This window comes from Carettochelys insculpta, chromosome 1 (genome assembly GCF_033958435.1).
Source record: "Carettochelys insculpta isolate YL-2023 chromosome 1, ASM3395843v1, whole genome shotgun sequence".
In the NCBI taxonomy this organism is placed as follows: Eukaryota; Metazoa; Chordata; order Testudines; family Carettochelyidae; genus Carettochelys; species Carettochelys insculpta.
Window position 1 is genome coordinate 116,880,433 of NC_134137.1, and position 20,764 is coordinate 116,901,196.

Genomic DNA, 20,764 nt, shown 5'->3' on the forward strand with positions numbered 1-20,764 from the left:
CACGGAGCAGGGCAGCCACTGGTCCTCCAGGGGCGGGTGTGTGGGCCTCTGGCTGCTGCTGCTGCTGCTGCTGGGGGTCCATGGTGTTTCACGGGGTGTGCGTGCTTGTGGCTCTGCAGACCGTGTGCTCTGCAGGCTGAGTGTGTCTGGGAGGGGCCCTTTAAGGGAGCAGCTTGCTGTTGCCCTGGAAGTGCTAGTCTGCCCTGTGACCCTGTCTGCAGCTGTTCCTGGCACCCTTATTTCGATTTGGGCCGCTTTTGTGTGTCGACGCTCCCCTGCAGCGCCTATGTCGATGTGGTGCTGTCCAACGTCGACGTTGAACGTCGACGGCACCAGCCCTGGAGGATGTGTGGACGCTATTTGTTGAAATAGCTTATTTCGATTTCGTTACATCGAAATAAGCTGTGTCGATGTAGCATCCCACTGAAGACGTAGCTACACACACAGAAGTGCCTGCATATGGGCTGGCTTGTAATATTGCTCTATTATTTGCTGTAAGTGATTTATAAACAAGCATAAAAGCCATTTTCCAGATTAAGATCCATGACTCATATGTATGACTGAACTCCTGGAAATTCACAGTGGTACTGGTTCTTTGGGATTTTCCATTGGCTCTTGCTGTTCCATCTCGTAAGTTTAATATGAGCTTATGCCTGCACACTGCATTCCTCTATCCAGGCTCTAACCAACAGTGCATTGCTGGGGTTTACAGCAGCCCAACCTCCGTTACAGGACGAGATCCCACAGAAGTGGGAGACAACAGGCACCAGCTGGTGTAGCGGAGACCAGAGGCACAAACCTTGCAGCTAGAGCCACAGAGGCAACGTCTGCAAACATGCATATCCTCAAGGGGAAATCCACATGAATACAGAACTCCAACTGTGGGCATCTGATTGCGAAATCAGGGCCGCAGTCCAATAAATAGAGCTGGCTGAATACTGAATACATTATTTGGTTAGTATTATTATTATAATTTATGGGAAAATTGGTTCAACAAATAATTGTTTATGGTAATTGGGCAGCTCCATAACTGGTCGAAAGCTATTAGCTGAATGATGGCAGCTATGTCAAATCATTGCTTAGATTACTATTTCTTCAGTATTTGATTGCATCTGCAGGTAAACTGCTGTCCTTGTTTGATTAGTGGCATTTTTTTCCAAACTATTTTTAAATGTTACAAGAACATGCATGTACATAATATTTTGCTTTTGTTTCCAATAACAAATCTAAGGGCTTGTTTACACTGGGACACTCAGGAAAATTAATCTGAATTAACTTTGTAAGTGGATTAGTTAAACTGCATTAAACCTCTGTGTAGATACTCTTGTTCAGAAGTAAAGTAATCTGAATGTAATTTAGTTAAATTCACATTTTTAAATTCGAGGCTTTCACCTTGAGTAGTTTGGGATAAAGTTCATTTTAGACCTTCCCAAGTAAAGCCAGTTTTAGCTGAAAAACTTGTATTTTTTAACTTGTAGGATAATATCAATTACATACTTCAACAAAAACACACCCAAGTTTTTAAATACATTGTTTTCTATAAAGGCTGGTATCTAGCTATGAAACTAGAAGTGCTATACATCAGAATTTATATGAATCACGAGAGTGCAGAGGTCCTCATTTCCACGAGCAAAAAAGAAATATAAAAATGCAGACAAAACACAACTTTCTTCACAGTGCAGGTGCCAAAACAACATCTAGGATGCATTCCCTTCTCCCCCCAATATTTGTTAATTTAACTCAGCTTATTTCAGCTAGTAAGTCTGTCAGGGCCTGATTTCAAAGGGGAAATTTCCTTTCAATTTCAATGGGCTTGGCACCAGAAACGTTTATAACATCTGACAAAGTGAAACAAGTTAGAGTTTAAATAACATGCCACTTATTGACACACTGGCCTCTGATTACAGAGAAAGCTGTGTGTGAAGACTGCAACACTTACATAAAATAAAATCCTACTCAAGCCTTTTTAATGTGTGTTAGCTATCAGAAGGAAGATTTCCAATCTTTCTTCTATAGCAGAAGCTCTTTAGTCCGGACAAGGCTCCAAACAAATGCCATTAGTGTTTGCTATTGAAATGGAAGTGTATTTAAGTGAATGCACTATGCTGGATGCTGAATTCCTGTGGAGAAAAAAGAGAAAGCGGAGGGATTCTCCTTGAGGCCACAGAAGGAAATTAGTTTATCTGCATAATTCGAGGCCACCTGCAAATGAAAACGATTCCTCACATTAGGCTGTCACTCCCCAGAAAAACAAGCCATGCTAACAATAATAGTACGTGGCTTCTGATAAATGCCATCTTAAAGAGATGAAACATTATTGAAGAATGTATAATATCATGCTGCAGGTTGCTCCTGCTGCCAGATGTCTGCTGGTTATTGTACATGCAAAATATGTATCTCCATTTGCATGAGCCCTTGCATGAAGGTTCTTGCCTGGCTGATTTTTCAAGTTAATGATAGTCAAAGCACTTGGGGAAACGATTTATGTCAGTGGTACAGAGGTTCAGCAAATTGTTGGAATTTTGCAATACAATGAATCTTTCTTCTGCTGTTACAATTTCTAGGTGTGAGCATGTGAGCCGAAGAGCAGTTATAATGTAGAAATCACAGAGATGTAAGTGCCATATGAATCAATTAGATGTAAAAAATAAAGTTAACTTACTGCTATGCAGATTTGTAAATCTTTCTCTGCATCAAATGCCCCACCAAACATTATGGAAGCGACTGCCCTGTATCATGTTCAACTGTCATAGTACCCTAGTATTCTTAAAAGAGCAGTGGAAACAGGGATGACGTCTCTATTATAGTTCCTGATTTCCAAATCGCTTCATCTAGAACAGCGGCCAGCACCCTTTCTGAGGTGGAGTGCTTAAATTTGACTTTTTGACCTCTACGGACTCTCCGAGTGCCAGTGACACTTTTTAAAGTCACGAATAGTCCTACTCACAGCAGCTTCCTTAATAAATATATTAAGAGACAGAGCTTTACCTTTTAGGTGGTAGTTGATGGCATCAGCTGGTCTTTTGTTAACCCACAAGCAACACGGCTTTGAGCAAGCTCCTGGCTGCATGGGCGAAGAAGGGGACAGAGCTCACGCCTCGTGTGCACATGAAAGTCAGTTTGCATGCCACTCTTGGCACCCGTGCCAGGGGTTGCTGACCCCTGGCCTAGAATTGTGTAACTTTTTTCCCCCACGAACACTCTTACCAGCCATTTGGGAGAGAAGAAGAAGAGAAAGCAAGACTAGGCCAAGAAAAATGGGGAGGAAGCTCCCTCAGCTTTCCCTGACGCAATCTAGAAAAGCAGCAAGCTGGTCCCCTGGCCTCACAAAGGTTGAGAAATGCTGCCCAAGGAGACTAGGACCAAAACCCAATAATTCTCCAGGGAGGAGAAGAAACTGAGACAGGGGAGGACATAAAGTGTGTTACTGTTCTGGCTAGATCTGCGTATTATGCTTTCTAAAGTAAAGAATGGTTGGTTAGAGAACCCTTTGCAAAATTTCTGTGTTAGGGACTCTTCAACCGTCACATGTTCCTGGAGAGGGGGACTGTTAACCAGAGTGTCCATTAGGTTACAGCACAGGAAAACCATGTTATTTAGCTACTAGGGAGTCTTGGGGAGGTCAGCTCTGGCATCAGAGGACTAGTGCAACTGGACTGGACTGCTGAGAAAGGGTAACAGACACAGAGTCCATGCCCAGGAAAACCTATCAGAGATACCAAAGGGAAAGATACTGCTGGAAATGACCCAGCCCAAGAGAAGCTTAAAAGCATGAACGTGGTGGGTCCAATGCACTGGTCCAATCCGAGCAGCTTGGTAAGTGTCCAGAAGAGGGAGCTCAATTAGGCCTGTGACACGAAAAGCTTTGTATGGAGTACACTGAGGGGCCAGCGTTATGTATGAAAGCCATACAGTTTGAACACTCGCGCGCAGCTGGCATTCCTGAGCTCACTGGTCACACACCAAACAAGGTCCCTCCAGAAATGTGACCAACTTTTTCCTGTTCTATTAATTATAGTACTGACTAGGGCTTTGCTCCATGAGTAGTGCCAGCTGCCAGGATGGGCACAGTCTGATTGCTGTTTAGGGGGTCAGTAGCTGACAGGGCTTGGCCTAGCTCAGCATGGCATGGCCGAGGTAGGCTGTGCCACCTCCACCCCCGGACACATGTCAGCAGGCCAACCAGCCTGTGTGGTAGGGATTCAGCTCCAAGAAATTGAGAACCACTCACTGTGCAGTGAGAGCATAGCTGGGGATATGTTCAGGCAGAGGGTTGCTTAAGGTGTAGGCATGGGGTAGCTCATGGTGCAGGGAGGGTGTAGCTAGGGGCTTTGTGCAGGCAAGGGGTAGCTAAGGCTACAAGGAGGAGGTAGCTTTGGGGGACAGCTCAATGGTTTGAGCAGAGGTCAGCAAAACCCAGGTTGTGAGCTCAATCTTTGAGGAAGCCATTGAGAGATCTGGGGCAAATAGATTTTAAAAAAGGGATTGTCTTTGGTCCTGCCAAGAGGGCAGGGGACTGGACTTGATGACCTCCCAAGGTCCCTTCCAGGTCTATGGCTACGTCTACACATGAAGCCTACATCGAAGTAGCTTATTTCGATGTTGCGACATCGAAATAGCCTATTTCGATGAATAGCGTCTACACGTCCTCCAGGGCCGGCAACGTCGATGTTCAACTTCGACGTTGCTCAGCCCAACATCGAAATAGGCACAGCGAGGGAACGTCTACACGTCAAATTAGCACACATCGAAATAGGGATGCCAGGCACAGCTGCAGACAGGGTCAATGGGCAGACTAGCGCTTCCGGGGCAACAGCTAGCCGCTCCCTTAAAGGGCCCCTCCCACATACACTCAGCCTGCACAGCACGCGGTCTGAGGAGCCATAGGCACACAGACCCCGGGTGCCGCAGTCATGGACCCCCAGCAGCAGCAGCAGCAGCAGCAGCAGCAGCAGCAGCTAGAGGTCCACCCAGCCCTCCCGGCAGGAGCAGGGCTTGCCCTGGCCCATGCCATGTGGGAGGCAGCTGAGTACCTCCTTGCCCCAGGGGAGGAGATGCCCCCAGGGCAGCAGGGCTCAACCCCTACCCCTGCAGCACCCCGCTCCACTCCCCGCCTCACACGCCGGTGGCTGTGGAGCTACCCCACCAGCACTGACTGGTGGGAGCAGCTGGTGCTTGGGGAGTGGGACGACGACCACTGGCTCAGGAACTTCAGGATGAGCCGGCAGACATTCCTGGAGCTGTGCCAGTGGCTCACCCCCGCACTCAGGCACCGGGACACTGCCATGCGGCGTGCCCTCCCTGTGAAGAAACAGGTCGGCATTGCTGTCTGGAAGCTGGCCACTCCGGACAGCTACCGATCCGTGGGGCAGCAGTTTGGTGTCGGAAAGGCCACCGTCGGGGCTGTCTTCATGGAGGTAAGAGAACCCACAGGGGGAGGCCAGGGCAGGGCAGGGGGGCCAGGGCAGAGCAGGGGGGCCAGGGCAGGGCAGGGCAGGGCAGGGCAGGGGGGCCAGGGCAGGCCAGGGCAGGGCAGGCCAGGGCAGGGCAGGGCAGGCCAGGGCAGGGGGGCCAGGGCAGAGCAGGGGGGCCAGAGCAGGGCAGGGCAGGGCAGGGCAGGGCAGGGCAGGGGGGCCAGGGCAGGGCCACGAACACCCTGCTCACCCCTCATTGGGGCTGCCCCATGTGCTTCCTCTGCAGGTCGTGCGTGCCATCAACGCCATGCTCCTGCACAGGCTCGTGAGGCTGGGGGACCCACATGCCACTGTCGCCGCCTTTGCCACCCTGGGCTTCCCCATCTGTTTCGGGGCTCTGGATGGGACTCACATCCCCATCCGCGCCCCGCATCACAGTGGAGGACGATACCTCAATTGGAAGGGCTACCATTCTGTCGTCCTGCAGGCCTTGGTGGACAGCCGGGGACGTTTCCAGGACATTTACGTGGGCTGGCCTGGCAGCACCCACGACGCCCGGGTTTTTCGGAACTCGGGCCTGTGCCGCCGGCTGGAGGCGGGGACCTACATCCCCCAGCGGGAGATCCCTCTGGGGGACACCACCATGCCCTTCTGCGTCATCGCAGATGCAGCATACCCCCTCCGGCCGTGGCTCATGCACCCCTACACGGGCCATCTCTCTGCTAGCCAGGAGCGCTTCAACAAGCGCCTGAACCGTGCGCGCCAGGTGGTGGAGCGCTCATTTGGCCGCCTCAAGGGATGCTGGAGATGTCTCCTGACCCGCCTGGATGCGGGCCCCAACAACATCCCCCAGACTGTGGGTGCGTGCTGCGCCCTGCACAACCTCGTGGAGAGCAAGGGGGAAACCTTTCTGCAGGGCTGGGCCGCGGAGGCCGGCAGGGCACACGTGCAGCCACCTGCTGCTCCCAGTCGGCAGGTGGACCCCGAGGGGACCCGGGTCTGGGAGGCCCTGCGGGCCTACTTCGACCAACAGGCCGTGGGGTGAACTCTGCCCAGGCCCCCTACTGCCCGCCCCTTCCTCCCCCACACTCCTGCCCCAACGCCCACACCATGGAGCACCCCACCGCCCACCCCCCCCACTTGTCCTGGACAAATGACAGCACGAACTTGTGGGTGAACGTAAATTTTTTTTTTCCTGGCCGAACCTTTTTTTTGGGGTGTAAATAAATATGTGAAGCACAAACAGAAAACTAAGTACAAACGTTCAACGAAAGCAATATGTACACAAATAAAACAAACCAAAGAAACAACTGTGTGGCATACATAATAAAAAGAAAACCAGGGAGGAGAAAGGGGAGAACTATTTACATGGGGGGGACGGGGCAAACGGGGGCACCAAAAAAACAGGGTCCAACTATATACAACAAGGGGGGGGCCACGTCCCGGGCCCCTCGCCCCTATAGCCCGGCACTGGGCGTGCCCGGCCGGGAGCCCCGCCGCGCCTGCAGTCTGGTCCGCGGCTGGGTGGGAGCGGGCTGGACCGGAAGGTATCGGTGCCGGCGAGTCTCAGGTGGCTCCAGGGGTCCCTCGGCGCTCTGGCCCTCGCGGGTGGGTGGTGGGGCGACGGCGGACAGGCCGGCGACGGCCGGAGCAGCTGGTGGTGGGGCTGCAGGAGCGGGCAGGGCGGGCGATGGCTCGGCCGGCGCGGCATGGGGGGCCAGGTAGTCCACCAGACGGTTAAATGTCTTCATATAGGCCCCCCATGCCTCCTGGCGCCAGGCCAGCGCCCGCTCCTGCAGCTGGAGGTGCTGCTCCGAGACCTCCAGCTGCCGGCGGAGGATGGCCAGCAGCTGGGGGTCTATCGCCATCGGCGGTAGTAGGCGCGGGGTCCGCCGTCTAGCCCTCCGCGGGGCCGGTCGTTCCTCGGCCGAGGGGCTGCCCTGGAGCGATGGTCCCGGATGGCTCTCCGGGACAACTGAGGCCTCGCCGGCGCTCTCTTCCGGTCCTTCTGATGGTGCAGGTGCAGGTGCAGGACACAGGAGAGGAGGGGGGAAAGAAGAATGGAGACAGGCGTTAGTGTGGGCCCCGAGCCGTGGCCTCTGTCCCCCCCACCCTGTGCTGCAGGTTCCCCATCCCCGTCCCCGGGAGATGCTGCTGTGATGGATGGGGTTCAGGGGTCCCCCTGCCCTGCACCCCGTCCCCTGGTGGGAGCGACTCTCACTTCACTCCGCAGGGTCTGACAGCAGGAGAGGTTTCTTAGGCCACAGATGCCCAGTTTCTGCCAGGAGTGACAGCACCAGCTGTCGGAAGAGACAGTCCTTCCAACCCGTCCTGGGGAGAAGACCCCAAGGGGGGGCCCCTCTGGGATGCAGCTTTCCCCCTCCTCTGGCTGGCTGCCTACCAGCTCTCCCTTCCCCTAGCCTCTACCTGTGGCCCCCGCCCTCACCCCCCAGTTCCAAGCCAGCTCAGCTCCTCCCTCCTGTTTGTTCAGGGCAGAGGTGTCACCTGCCAGCTGTAGCGCCAGGATCCTCCTTTGGCCCTGGGAGCTCTTCGGCTCTTGTGGCTCATATGTAGCCTGAGTCTCCCTTTGGCACTCCCCCCAATCCATCACATGCTGCTGCTGCGGGGTATCCCACCCACTCCGCCCGGGGGCCCCTCGAGGTTCCGCTCCCCCCTGGCCTGGGGATGGGGCATGGCACTGTCATGCAGGGTGGCGGGGGGCAGGGGCTGCTGGCTGCAGTGCTGTGAGGGCCATGGCCCTGGTGTCCTTGGGGCCATGGCCATGTGAGCGTGTGGGGGGCCCTGGACACATCTCTGTTCCCCCCGCCCCTCAAGCCCCGGGGTGTCCACCAGAGAGGGGTACCTACCTGTGGGTCCGTTCCCACGGTCCGGAGATCCCCGGGGGTCGGAGGCCCTGCTGCTGCTCCGGGATGGCAGGAGGAGGATCTGCAGGCTGGAATCGGTGGAGGAGGAGCCCCCCTCCTCCTCCTCCTCCTCCTCCTGCCGCGATGTCCCGGGGATGGCCTCCGGGGGAGACCCCCGGGGTGCGGGGCTTACCTCCGGGGCGGAGCCCGGCTGCAGGGCCTGCTGGGGCTCGTCAGCCGAGGTGTCAAGGGTGGCCGGAGGGGAGGAGGTGTGCCGGGAGCCCAGGATGTCCCTGAGCTCCCTGTAAAAGGGGCAAGTGACGGGGGCGGCCCCAGATCGGCTGGCCGCATCCCGGGCCCGGGCATAACCCTGCCGCAGCTCCTTGACCTTACTCCGGACATGGTCCGGAGTGCGGGCAGGGTGACCCCGGGCAGCCAGGCCATCGGCCAGCCGAGCGAACGCATCCGCGTTCCGCCTCTTGCTCCCCATTACCTGGAGCACCTCCTCCTCGCTCCAGAGCCCCAGCAGGTCCCGCATCTCGGCCTCCGTCCAAGAGGGGCCCCGCTGCCGCTTTCCAGACTGGCTGGCCCTCTGGCTGGGCTGGTTGCCCTGGCTCCCCTTGGGGGGGGTCCCCTGGGGGTGCTGGGGGGGCTGCTGGCTCGCCATCGCCGCTGGCTGGGTGGCTGAGGGCTGTGCAGGCTAGCCGCGTGTGCAGGCTGCAGCCTGCATGTTGCCTCAGCTTCCTGCAGAGTCAGGGAGGGGGAGGGGACCTTTAAGGGGCCGCTCCACGCGGCCACCAGTGAGCTGAGGGGCTGGAGAGAGCGTCTCTCAACCCCCCAGCTGATGGCCGCCATGGAGGACCCGGCAATTTCGACGTTGCGGGACGCGGATCGTCTACACTGTCCCTACTTCGACGTTGAACGTCGAAGTAGGGCGCTATTCCTATCTCCTCATGGGGTTAGCGACTTCGACGTCTCACCGCCTAACGTCGAAGTTAACTTCGAAATAGCGCCCGACGCGTGTAGCCGCGACGGGTGCTATTTTGAAGTTAGTGCCGCTACTTCGAAGTAGCGTGCACGTGTAGACAGAGCTTATGAGATGTGTATCTCTACCTATGACCACTGCTCCCCAAGTGTTCAGCTGGTCACAGATCTGGGTCCTCCTACCTGGGCACCTCTTATGGCGTGTGTGAGCTGAAGAGCAGCCCTTGGCATCAGCATCAGGAGACTGAACTTCCTGGCCACTTGCTGCATGGCATTGGCCAGATGAGACTAGAGTGTGGGTGGGAGGGTTTGGAACTGAACAGGACAGGCCTGGCCGCAGTATTAAAAGCTGCTAAATAACAAGAACCACATCAACCTGAGTCCCAGAAACTATCCAGCCTGTGTGCTTCCCTCCCCACCATTTCCTTCTCCTCCAGCTGCTTTGGATACATACAACTGCCTTTCTACAGCTCCGTAACATACACACAGTAGCTATCCAACCCATTATAAAGCGCTATAAAATGCATCCACTTTGCACTATCTTGCTTAACATACAGTAAAGCAGAGAGGAAAGAGTAACTGCCTCTATAATAACACCCAAGCAGCGCTCCACGAGCCAAGTGAACGCAAACTGCAATTATAGATATCTCATGACTGCCACGTGCTCTTCATAATTACTCGTTAGTGATTTCATTTCTAATAGCAGACTTTATTCTGCAGAATTAATTTGGTGTTAGCTCAGTCTAATATTACTGATTTGGACATTGAGCCTGATATCTACCTGTGTGGTCGCTGTTTCTCAACACTGAGTTGTTTTGATTGATGGACTGACTAGCGGATGTACCTGGCATTCCTCAGGTCTTTAGTTGAAGTAATTTTTTGAAAATACACAACAAATGTACATGCTTTGTCCGACTAGAGCATTTTTCAGAAATGAAGAGAAATGAAGGCGGGAGTGAGGGATTTGGGGTGAGGCGGGGCAGGTGGTTGGTGGCGTAAGGCAGAGGGCTGGGAGGTGTGGGAGGGCTCAGGGTGGGGGGGCTCAAGGCTGAGGGGGCAGAAGTCAAGGCAGAGGGGAGATGCGGTAGTTAGGGCAGGGGCCTCAGGACAGGGGCCTGGGAGGTTGGGGAGAATCATCAGCAGCAGCTCCTCCTGAGGGTGCCAGGGCTGTGCTGGGCAGCCCGTGGTGACTCCTGAGAGGGAGGGATCCAGGGATGCACACTTGTCGGTTGGGGATGGGGGTCTGCAGACTGGCCCCTGCCTCCAGCTTTCTCTCCAGCAGCCTGCAGTCTGTCTGGTGGAGGCTGTCCCCAGCCTGCTGCCGCACCTTTCTGGCCTGCAACTGCTCTGTGTGGGGGGAGGTCTTTGCTCAGGGCAAGGGCTGCTATATCCTGTAATTTGTTGGTGTGGTGGAGGCAGAGCTCAGTGGCTTGTCCCTGGCTCCAGCTGCTCCACCCCACCAGGCTCCAGGGGACTGCCCCTCTAGAGTTCCCCCATCAGCCTGCAGGCTGTCTAGGGGTCCAGGCTCTGTGAGACTGCTCTCCCACCAGCTGCCTCCCAACCCCATGGTTTGCAGGCTGTCTGCAGGGACCCAGGCTCAGGGAGCTGCCCCCTCACCAGTTGCCCTGCCCCCACAGCCTGCATGCTCTTGGAGGGGGAGGGTCTAGGAACTGCCCCCCTCCGGAAGCCTCCCCACAGCTTACAGACTATCTGGGGGTGCAGACTTCCTCCAGCTGCCCACCATGGCCTGCAGGCTGTCAGTGGGAGCTAGGCTTCAGTGGTTTTCCCCCTCCAGCTGCCCCCCATGGGCTGCAAACTACCTTAGGGGGCATGTTCCAGGGGGGCTACTGCCCCCTTGGGCTGCAGGCTGTTTGGACGGGACAGTGTCCAGGGGCTGCCCTTTCTGTCTATATGTTCCCCCTCCAGCAGCTTCCTGGTGGCCTGCAGGCTGTCCAGGTGGGGAGAGGTACCAGGTTCTAGGTTCCCCTTCTGTGACTTGCAAGCTATCTGAGGGGTTGCCCCACTCCAGCACTCCCCTCTGTGGCCTGTAGGCTCTTCATGGCGGCCATCAGCTGGGGGGTTGAGAGATGCTCTCTCTCCAGCCCCTGCGGGGCTCTATGGTCACCGTGGGCAGCAGCCCTTAGCCCAGGGCTTCTGGCTGCTGCTGCGGCAGCTGGGGATCCATGCTGCAGGCACAGGGTCTGCAACCAGTTGTCGGCTCTGTGTATCTTGTGTTGTTTAGTGCAACTGTGTCTGGGAGGGGCCCTTTAAGGGAGCGGCTTGCTGTTGAGTCCACCCTGTGACCCTGTCTGCAGCTGTGCCTGGCACCCTTATTTCGATGTGTGCTACTTTGGCGTGTAGACGTACCCTCGCAGCGCCTATTTCGATGTGGTGCCGCGCAACGTCGAAGTTGAACATCAACGTTGCCAGCCCTGGAGGACGTGTAGACGTTATTCATCGAAATAGCCTATTTCAATGTTGCTACATCGAAATAAGCTATTTCGATGTTGGCTTCACGTGTAGACGTAGCCAAAATGTTATACCTATGTATCATGGTGTAACCCTTCTGCCGGAAGGAGTTGGCAACAACCAGGGCCGGGTTCATCATCTAGGTGTTCCTTTTCATCCATCTCACACAGAACCGGCTCAAGCCCACACCCAGTAGCCTGGGAAATTCACACACCCCTGGGCGCCTCGGAGAGGTGATGCTTCCCCACTCACAAGTACAGAGTCTGAGTGTAGAAAAGAACTTTTAATAAAAGAGGCAGAAAGGTCAATTAGCATAAGCTTGGGAAAATACCACACCCAGAGTCCATAACCAGTCCTCAAGTAACTGTCCCAGCTCAAATGGATTGAGCAGTGTCGTTGGCTTCTCAGGCTCAGCAGTCCAATAATGTAACCAGCCAATCCACACACCCAAACTTTCTTTGTACCCCCCTTTCAAATGCCTCACTTTCAAGTTGGTCCAGTCCGTGCAGTCCCTCACACATCACCCTGATGCATTCCCTCATGGAACCTGAGGCAATGCCACCTTCGTGCTGGTCCGGCGTTCCATTTGCTCCCTGCCAGCTGCCCTGCCTGCCTGCCACCCACTGTTCCTCCTACTGGCCAGCCACGCCTGCCATCTGTCTGCTGCTCCTCCTACCGGCCACCCACCCGCACGCTGCTGTCCTGAAAAAGTTCAGGAAGAAGGGGCCTCTGGAAGGAGGACTTCCTTCAGAAGATCCCCCAGAGGCCATGTCTGTACATGCTGTTTTGGAGTCCGGAAGAACTTCTTCCGGACTCCAAATCACGTGACCCTCTGCTAACAAGGCGCTGGGAATTTGCATCCATGTCTTATTAGCATATTTTGGCGTGTTCATTAGCATGCCACTTTTGGAGAAAGTGGCATGTGTAGAAATGGCCAAATAGACAAGGGCAGACACCCTGTACCCCTTGAAAAGATGAAGGAAGTATTCTGTCTTTGCTGGCCATCTCTGTAACCACATATCTGAAACACAAGGGCTTTCTGGTCCATTCTCAGAGCCACTTCTCAGTCTCAGAAGTGTTCCTTCTGCAGTGACCTAGCTCACTACTAGGGTGGATCTGCCATCTGGAATCTATTTGTTGCTCCTGTTTCTCTTCATTGCTAGTGACTGAGCAGACATGTTTTGCTCACACCTGCATGTTGGGTACCCTAGGAAATAGCCAGCCATGGTTTTGTATAGTGGTCGTCTATTCCTCCTATAGAACTGATACTTGAGGCAGTTACGACTTGTATCTTTAACACACATGGAATAGTCACTATGTTAGCAAGTCACAAGTTAGTAAGCAACTACTCTCTTTTTGAAATCTAACATTCTTTCCCACCCTGGTATTTCTTCTGTTCCAGTTTTCTGACCTAAAGTTCTTTTGTAACTATTTCACAATTTCCATTGGCTCATGAGACTTGAGATATTTGCACTACAATTATTGTCCTTCAGCCCATGGGAGAGATTCCAGAAGATCAGAAAAGGGAACAATGCCCATCTATTAAAAGAAAGAAAGAAAGAAAGACAACACAAGGAATTACAAATGAGTCAGCTTGATTTCTTAACTACCTGGAGAGATAATAGAGCAAATATTGAGGAATCCATTTGCCAACATCTGGAAAATAATAAGGTGATAAATAACAGTCAGCTTGGTTTTGTAAAGAATAAATCACGTCAAACCAGCCTGATATTTTTCTTTGATAGGATAACAAGCCATGTGCATAAGGGGGAAGCAGTAGATGTGGTATATCTACACTTTAGTAAAGCATTTGATATAGTTTTGCATGACCTTGTCATTAATAAACTAGAGAAATACAGTATAGATGGGGTTACTATAAGGTAAGTGCATAACTGGTTGGACAATCATTCCTAAAGAATAGTTTATCAATGGAAGGATATAACAAATGGGGTTTCACAGGGATCAGTTTTGGGATCAGTTCTGTTTGATATCTTCATCAATGATTTTGATAATGGCAAAGAGATTACACCTACAAAGCTTGGGGAAGATGCCAAGCTGGGAGGGGTTGTTTGGAGGATTGGATTTATAATTCAAAATGATCTAGACAAAGTAGATAAATGGTCTGAGGCAAACAGGATTAAATTCAACAAGGACAAATGCAAAGTACTCCTCTTAGGAAGGCACAATCAATTTCACACATACAAAACTGGAATGGCTAAGAAGGAGTACTGCAGCAAGAGATAAAGGTGTCACAGTGGACCACAAGGTAAATATGAGTCAACCACATAACACTGTTGAAAAAAGCAAACATCATTCTAGCATGTATTAACTGGAGTATTGTAAGCAAGACACCAGAAGCAATTCTTCTGCTCGACTATACGCTGATTGGCCTCAGCTGGAGTATTGTGCCCAGTTCTGAGCACCGCATTTCAGGAAAGATGTGGCCAAATTGGAGAAGGTCCAAAGATGAGCAACAAAAATAACTAAGAGTCCAGACAATATGACTTATGAGAGAAGATTGACAGAATTTGGTTTGTTTAGTTTGGAAAACAGAAGGACGAGAGGGGACATAACAGCAGCTCTCAAGTACCTAAAAGGTTGTTACAAGGGGGTGGGAGCAACATTATTCTCCTTAACCTCTGATGATAGGACAAGAAGCAAGGAGCTTAAATTGCAGTAAAGAAAGTTTAGGTGGACATTAGGAAAAATGTCCTGTCCACGATGGTTAACCACGGGAATAAACTGCCTACAAAGGTTGTGGAACCTCTATCCTTAGAGGTTTTATGAGATGGTTACACAAACACCTCGATGGCCTGGAAGGTGCTTGAGTGCAGGGGACTGGACTCCATGACCTCTCTAGGTTACTCCCAGTTTTAGTATTTTGTGATTCTGTGATTCTATGAGTCTCTGACCTGATGATCCAGTGAGATATGTTGGGATATTCTAACGGTCTCTTGAATCTGATTCGGTTTTTTTATTAAATTCTTTGCTGTTTTGTGCGAGAGTGACACACCTTCACCAAATGGTTATTGTTATTGCAGTACGTGAGACAGCAGGTATCCCTTGTTCTAGATTACATCGTATTGTATTGCTATTGCCTTCCCACGTATTGCAAGCCACTTGGCTCTCTGCTATTTGTTTGCCTTTGTTATTCAGCTATTCTCTATCCCTCGGTGTCCAAGTTTAAATAGATGCCCTTCAGTTTGGTCACTGCTTGTCCATGCTTTCATTTAGAAAGAACACTTTTCACTGAAAATATGCCCTGTTTTGAATAATGTTACGTCCATTTCTCATGATGAATGCTTTGCTCTGACCACTTCAGTTTTATCATAGCTAATTTGATCTAATTAGTCCCTCTGTTAACTATTTCAAATCTTGACTTAGCTTTCATAGGAAGCACTGTTAAACTAATGTTCAATGCTTACCTGGTGGCTGGCTTCTAGTACAGAAAACATGACATTCCCTAATGACATTTATGTGGCTCAGCGTTATTCTTGACATTCCTTTGCATTCCTCTTCTTTCTCCAGAAAGAATGTAGAACAGGTCTCCAATGGCTCTGAGCTTGTCACATACACATGGGAAGGGTTTTGTGTGGAACCGCTCTGGTTTCTCAATCCTACTTGCTTTGTGGAAAATCTGGAAGTGCTGCAACCACCTCTTCTTGTTCTCCGCCAAAATCAGATTGGGGGGCTGGTTTTGTTCTTTACTTTTTCTCCCGAGACACCACGTAATAACTGTATGACACAGAGGAATGCTGATCAGAACCTTCTGCCGTTTGACGTCGGCAGCAGCAATGGCTGGGTTCAATATGGTTCCTTTCTAACAAGACAATACAACACTGGCTTCAGTCCCCGCTCAGTAACTGGGGACAATTGCACACCTCTCCTGGGCAGTTGTAAGAGGCAATACTTCTCCTTTACCAAGCATGGAGCTTGAGTTTGGAAGAGAAACTTTTTAATAACGAGGGGGAAAATAACCCAGCATTAACCTGGGAAACACAAACAGGATAAGCATAAAGCCATGAGCAAACACTTTGCCCCTAGAGTCCCTTGGGCAGTGGCTTTTTGCTTCAGGTTCTGAAGTCCAGCAACCAATAGTTCTTTGAATGTGCCCTTGTCCGGAGAAGCGGAGCACAGCATCTTGGAGAGGGTAGTACGGCCAAGTGGAATGGAGCAGGCTGACGAGTTGGTCTGGTTCCCGACACTGCAGTGAATGGAGGGGACAAACCCCTGATGCCACCCTGCACCACACCTCCCACTTATGTTGCTTGGGGGAGGGGGTTTTGGGCAAAGGAGTGCAATGGGGGGAAGGGGCAGAGCAAAGGTGCGGTTGAGGGGAAAGGACTGGAGTGAGAGTGGGGCAGGAGCATAGCAGAGGCAGGGTGAGGGGTGAGGCTGCAGAGAGAGGCACTACCCCAGGCCCTGCCCCCTCCGGGACCACTCTGCCCAGAGCTCAGAGATGCATCTATCTGAGTTCACCTCCCACCACGGCAGGAGAAAGCACCTTGCCTGCTCTGCTGTACAGGCACTTTGCTAATTGCCTCACCCTGCCCTCCACTCAGCACCCTCTGGGCTGTATCAAGGTCCCACCAATTAACTCAACTCTAAGAAGAGGTGACCAATGTGGGGCTTGCAGGGGGTGCACTGGCCAAGTGTGCCTACCCCTCACCACCCGTGCCCCTCTCTTCCTGCCCTGCTCCCTCCCCCTCCTGCCTCTTCCCGTGGAAGTGTCACACTGCTTTGGGTGGGTCTGGGGGCAGTTCCCCCCCTTGCCTGCAGGGATGCAGCCTCAGAGCACAGCTTTCGAGCCACACCACTGCCAGGGAGGGGCAGGATTGGAATAGCACTCACAGGGTGTGTCTACACTTGCATTCCTCTTTTGAAAGAGGTATGCAAATGAGGGAAATCAGAAATGCAAATGAGGTTCATATTTGCATATTTGGCACCTCATTGGCATATTCTTATTTCAAAAGAGCTTCTTTCAAAAGAAGAAAACCAGTGTAAACGCTGCTCTTTCAAAAGTAAACCCCAGCTTCAAAAGAATCCTTCTTCCCTTTATTTAATGGGAAGGATTCTTTCGAAGATGGGGTTTACTTTCCAAAGAGCAGTGTCTACACTGGTTTTCTTCTTTCAAAAGAAGCTCTTCCGAAATAAGAATATGCCAATGAAGTGCCAAATATGCAAATATGAACCTCATTTGCATGTTTGATTTCCCTCATTTGTATACCTCTTTTGAAAGAGCAGTGCAAGCGTAGATGCACACACAGTGAGTGCAGGGAAGCACGTGCCCCCCTGTATCATTCTCAGTGATTTCAGCTATTAAGCAAGGGAAGGGAGTCTTACTGTTAGTGGAGACTAGGAAGCCGCATGTACCAGAGACCCTGTCCCAAAGTAGGTCTAATGCTGAGACCTGCTTATCAGTGATTTCTTTTCTGTTGGCACACAATAAGCCTCCCAACCAAGCCTTAAGCAGACCTGCTATTACACAGAGGCTACGTCTACACTTAGTAAAAACTTCGAAATGGCCATGCTAATGGCCAAATTGAAGAATACTAATGAGGTGCTGAAATGCATATTCAGTGCCTCATTAGCATGCCAGTAACTGTGCCACTTTGAAAGTGTCGCATTTCACTCCCGCGTGGTTCATCTACAGAGGGATTCTTTTCTCAAGGACCCTGTCAACATCAAAATCCCCTTATTTCTATGAGCTCATGTTTGCTCTGAATAAGGGGATTTCAATGTTGGCCAGGTCCTTTCAAAAAGACTTCCTATGCAGGTGAGCCACATGGGATCAAACTGCAGCACTTTCAAACTGCCGTGGCCACTGGCATGCTAATGAGGCACTGAATATGCATTTCAGCACCTCATTAGTATTCTTCAGTTTGGCCCGTAGCATGGCCATTTTGAAGTTTTTACTAAGTGTAGACACAGCCAGAGACAAGACCATGTCTGTTCGCCTGCCATCACCCATCACTCACCCACCAACCTCCCCCACAGTGTGGTTTGTCACCCTTCAGCCCTTCCTAACAAGTGAAGTTCAGTTGAGGGTGAGTCCCCTCCATGATATGCCAAGCACAGTTCCGCCATTCGTAATTCATATAACAAAGGTAACAACCTTTCATAAACCCTGCCCTCCTCCCCATAACAAACTGGCTTGAGAACCGCAGCAAACCGATCATTTGGGTAAAACAGTCCCATCAAGCTGTGCACCTAGGCAAAGTGGGTGTGACTATAAAATAAGGTCAGTACATTAAGTCTTCTTCCCAAGGTCATTATTAGATATCAAGCTAGAGCTCACACAGACACCATTTACACATTCCTGTTTCAGTCATATTAGATGGGTAAGAATTACAAAGGATTTTGCATGGTAAGGGAAGTATCCACTGACTCTATAACATAAACAAACATTCCAGACTGAAAAAAAGCACTATTCATAGAAGTAAATGTAATACTGTTATAATTAATTTAATGTGTTGCAGCTTGCAAAAGTCTCATATATGCTTCTTGGGATATTTAGACAGCACTTGACTTTTTGACTTTGCAAGGAAGAGTTTTTATTTGTAAACAGGAATTTGTAATGTCCCTGGCCGTTAAAAAAGCACAACACTATCTTTAATAAAATGAAGTTGGAGAGTCCTTTATTTCTTTCAGTCTTGTTGTTTGTTTGCTCTGAAATAATTCTGCAGCGATTTCTTCCCCTTCATAAGCATCAAGACAAATATATTTAATCTTACTACTTATACAAATAACATTCTTATTATATGAAACTCTCAATACAAACTGTCACAAAAAGCTGTTAACTACTTTTTAAAAAATAATCATTTGAGCTTCACTCCTATTCCAAGACAGGCCTGGCTGGATTTATATTGATTCCATTCTCATGACAACAGAATAATTAATGGAGAGGGTGCAATTCTATTTGTAAACAGCTACAGACAGGAAATTATGTGTTCTAAATCCTGTGCTTGCTCCTTGGTAAGTAAATGTGCTTTTAAAATCTTTCCGTTGATATACCTTTTCATCAAATAAAACTTGTTTAAAAATAGATTAAACAGACACTTATTTCAACACAGCCTGCAGAGAAAGCCGTGGATCCAAAACAAGCAAACAGAACGTAGTAAGAAATAATCCTAGGCTAATGTTACCTGTGGTTTTAAGCTGTACTTCATGCTGCTGTGGCAAGGAGCAATGGAAGTCGGTCATCAAGTATGGTTTCCAGACATTTCAGCTAGTGCTTTAAGAGGAAGACAATTGTCAACATCATCAATATTTAATTGCTCTAGAGTGGTTGTTCTTTTCCTTCCATGAAGATTACATATTAGGAGTGTTGTAAATATGCATAGGGTTGCTTTCTCCCACTCACTGCTTGAACAAATGTCTGTCACAATTTATTCCTAGAGTGATAAACAAAAGACTATACCCTTGTGGGACTTTTATCCCAATTATCTTCCCTATCCATAGACTCTTGGCTTTGTGCTTTCCAATAATTCTGATTCTTACAGCAGTTGCTTCCCCTAAATATCACCAAGAAAGCATTAGGCAGTGCATGCATCTGAGAGTTACAGGCTTAGAATATTGTGAGCACTGCAACATTTTTTTTCTTTTCCTTCCTTCCTTCTTTCCTTCCTCAGGCACTTATCAGAGTAGCTAAAACTTCTATTTCTGAGGACATTTAATTTAAACTAACACAGTTTCTACTTCCTTGTTGAAAATTAAAAATTTGGATACTGAAATAGACCCTGACTCAAAAAGTTATTTAAGCATGTGCTTCCCTTAAAGCAGTTCCAATAGATCATGAGATATTCCGGGCAGGGACTATCTGTTATGTCTTGTGAGACCTATAAATATATTTTGGTGAGATTCTAGCTGTGTGAGTGCTAGAATTGGCACCTGCTAAACAAGAACACAGGAGAGAAACACTCAGTTCCATGTTACCCCTCTGTACTTCCAAATCTGAGCACACTCTTGGCACTTCATCAGAACAAATCTTCACCTTTTATACATAACATGGGATACCACATCTGAGACAAAGATCATAGAATCATAGAATACTAGGACTGGAAGGGACCTCAAGAGGCCATCGAGTCCAGCCCCCTGCCCCAATGGCAGGACCAAGTATTGTCTAAACCATCCCTGATACACATCTATCTAACCTGTTCTTAAATATCTCCAGCGATGGAGATTCCACAACCTCCCTTGTCAATTTATCCCACTGTTTGACCACCCTGACACTTAGGAACGTTTTCCTAATGTCCAGCCTAAACCTCCCTTGCTGCAGTTTAAGTCCATTGCCTCTCATTCTATTCTCAGAGGCCAAAAAGAACAAGTTTTCTCCCTCCTCCTTATGACACCCTTTTAGATACCTGAAAACCGCTATCATGTCTCCCCTCAATCTTCTCTTTTCCAGACTAAACAAGAATCTCTCCAATTCTTTCAGTCTTTCTTCATAGGTCACATTCTCTAGACCTTTAATCATTCTTGTCACTTTTTTCTGGACCCTCTCTAATTTCTCCACATCTTTCTTGAACTGCGGTGCCCAGAACTGGACACAATACTCCAGCTGAGGCCTAACCAGCGCAGAGTAGAGTGGAAGAATGACTTCTCATGTCTTGTTCACAACACACCTGTTAATGCATCCCAGAATCATGTTTGCTTTTTTTGCAACAGCATCATACTGTTGACTCATATTTAGCTTGTGGTCCACTATAACCCCTAGGTCCCTTTCTGCTGTACTCATTCCTAGACAGTCTCTCCCCATTCTGTATGTGTGAAACTGATTGTTCTTTCCCAAGTGGAGCACTTTGCATTTGTTCTTATTAAACTTCATCCTGTTTACCTCAGACCATTTCTCCAATTTATCCAGATCATTTTGAATTATGACCCTATCCTCCAAAGCAGTTGCAACCCCTGCCAGCTTGGTATCATCTGCAAACTTAATAAGCATACTTTCTACACCAATATCTAAAGATGTTGAATAGAACTGGTCCTAACACAGACCCCTGAGGAACCCCCCCACTTGTTATACTTTTCCAG

General features: G+C 50.1%; 1 long non-coding RNA gene across 1 annotated transcript; it reads right to left on the reverse strand.

Moving 5' to 3' along the window:
* Positions 1-12,034: 12,034 nt before the first annotated feature.
* LOC142006249 (uncharacterized) lies at positions 12,035-19,457 on the reverse strand. The gene is made up of 3 exons (XR_012643360.1): positions 18,877-19,457; positions 15,157-15,466; positions 12,035-13,270 (listed from the first exon to the last, which is right to left on the reverse strand). It is a non-coding gene; the product is annotated as an uncharacterized LOC142006249 (long non-coding RNA).
* Between the last annotated feature and the right edge of the window lie 1,307 nt (positions 19,458-20,764).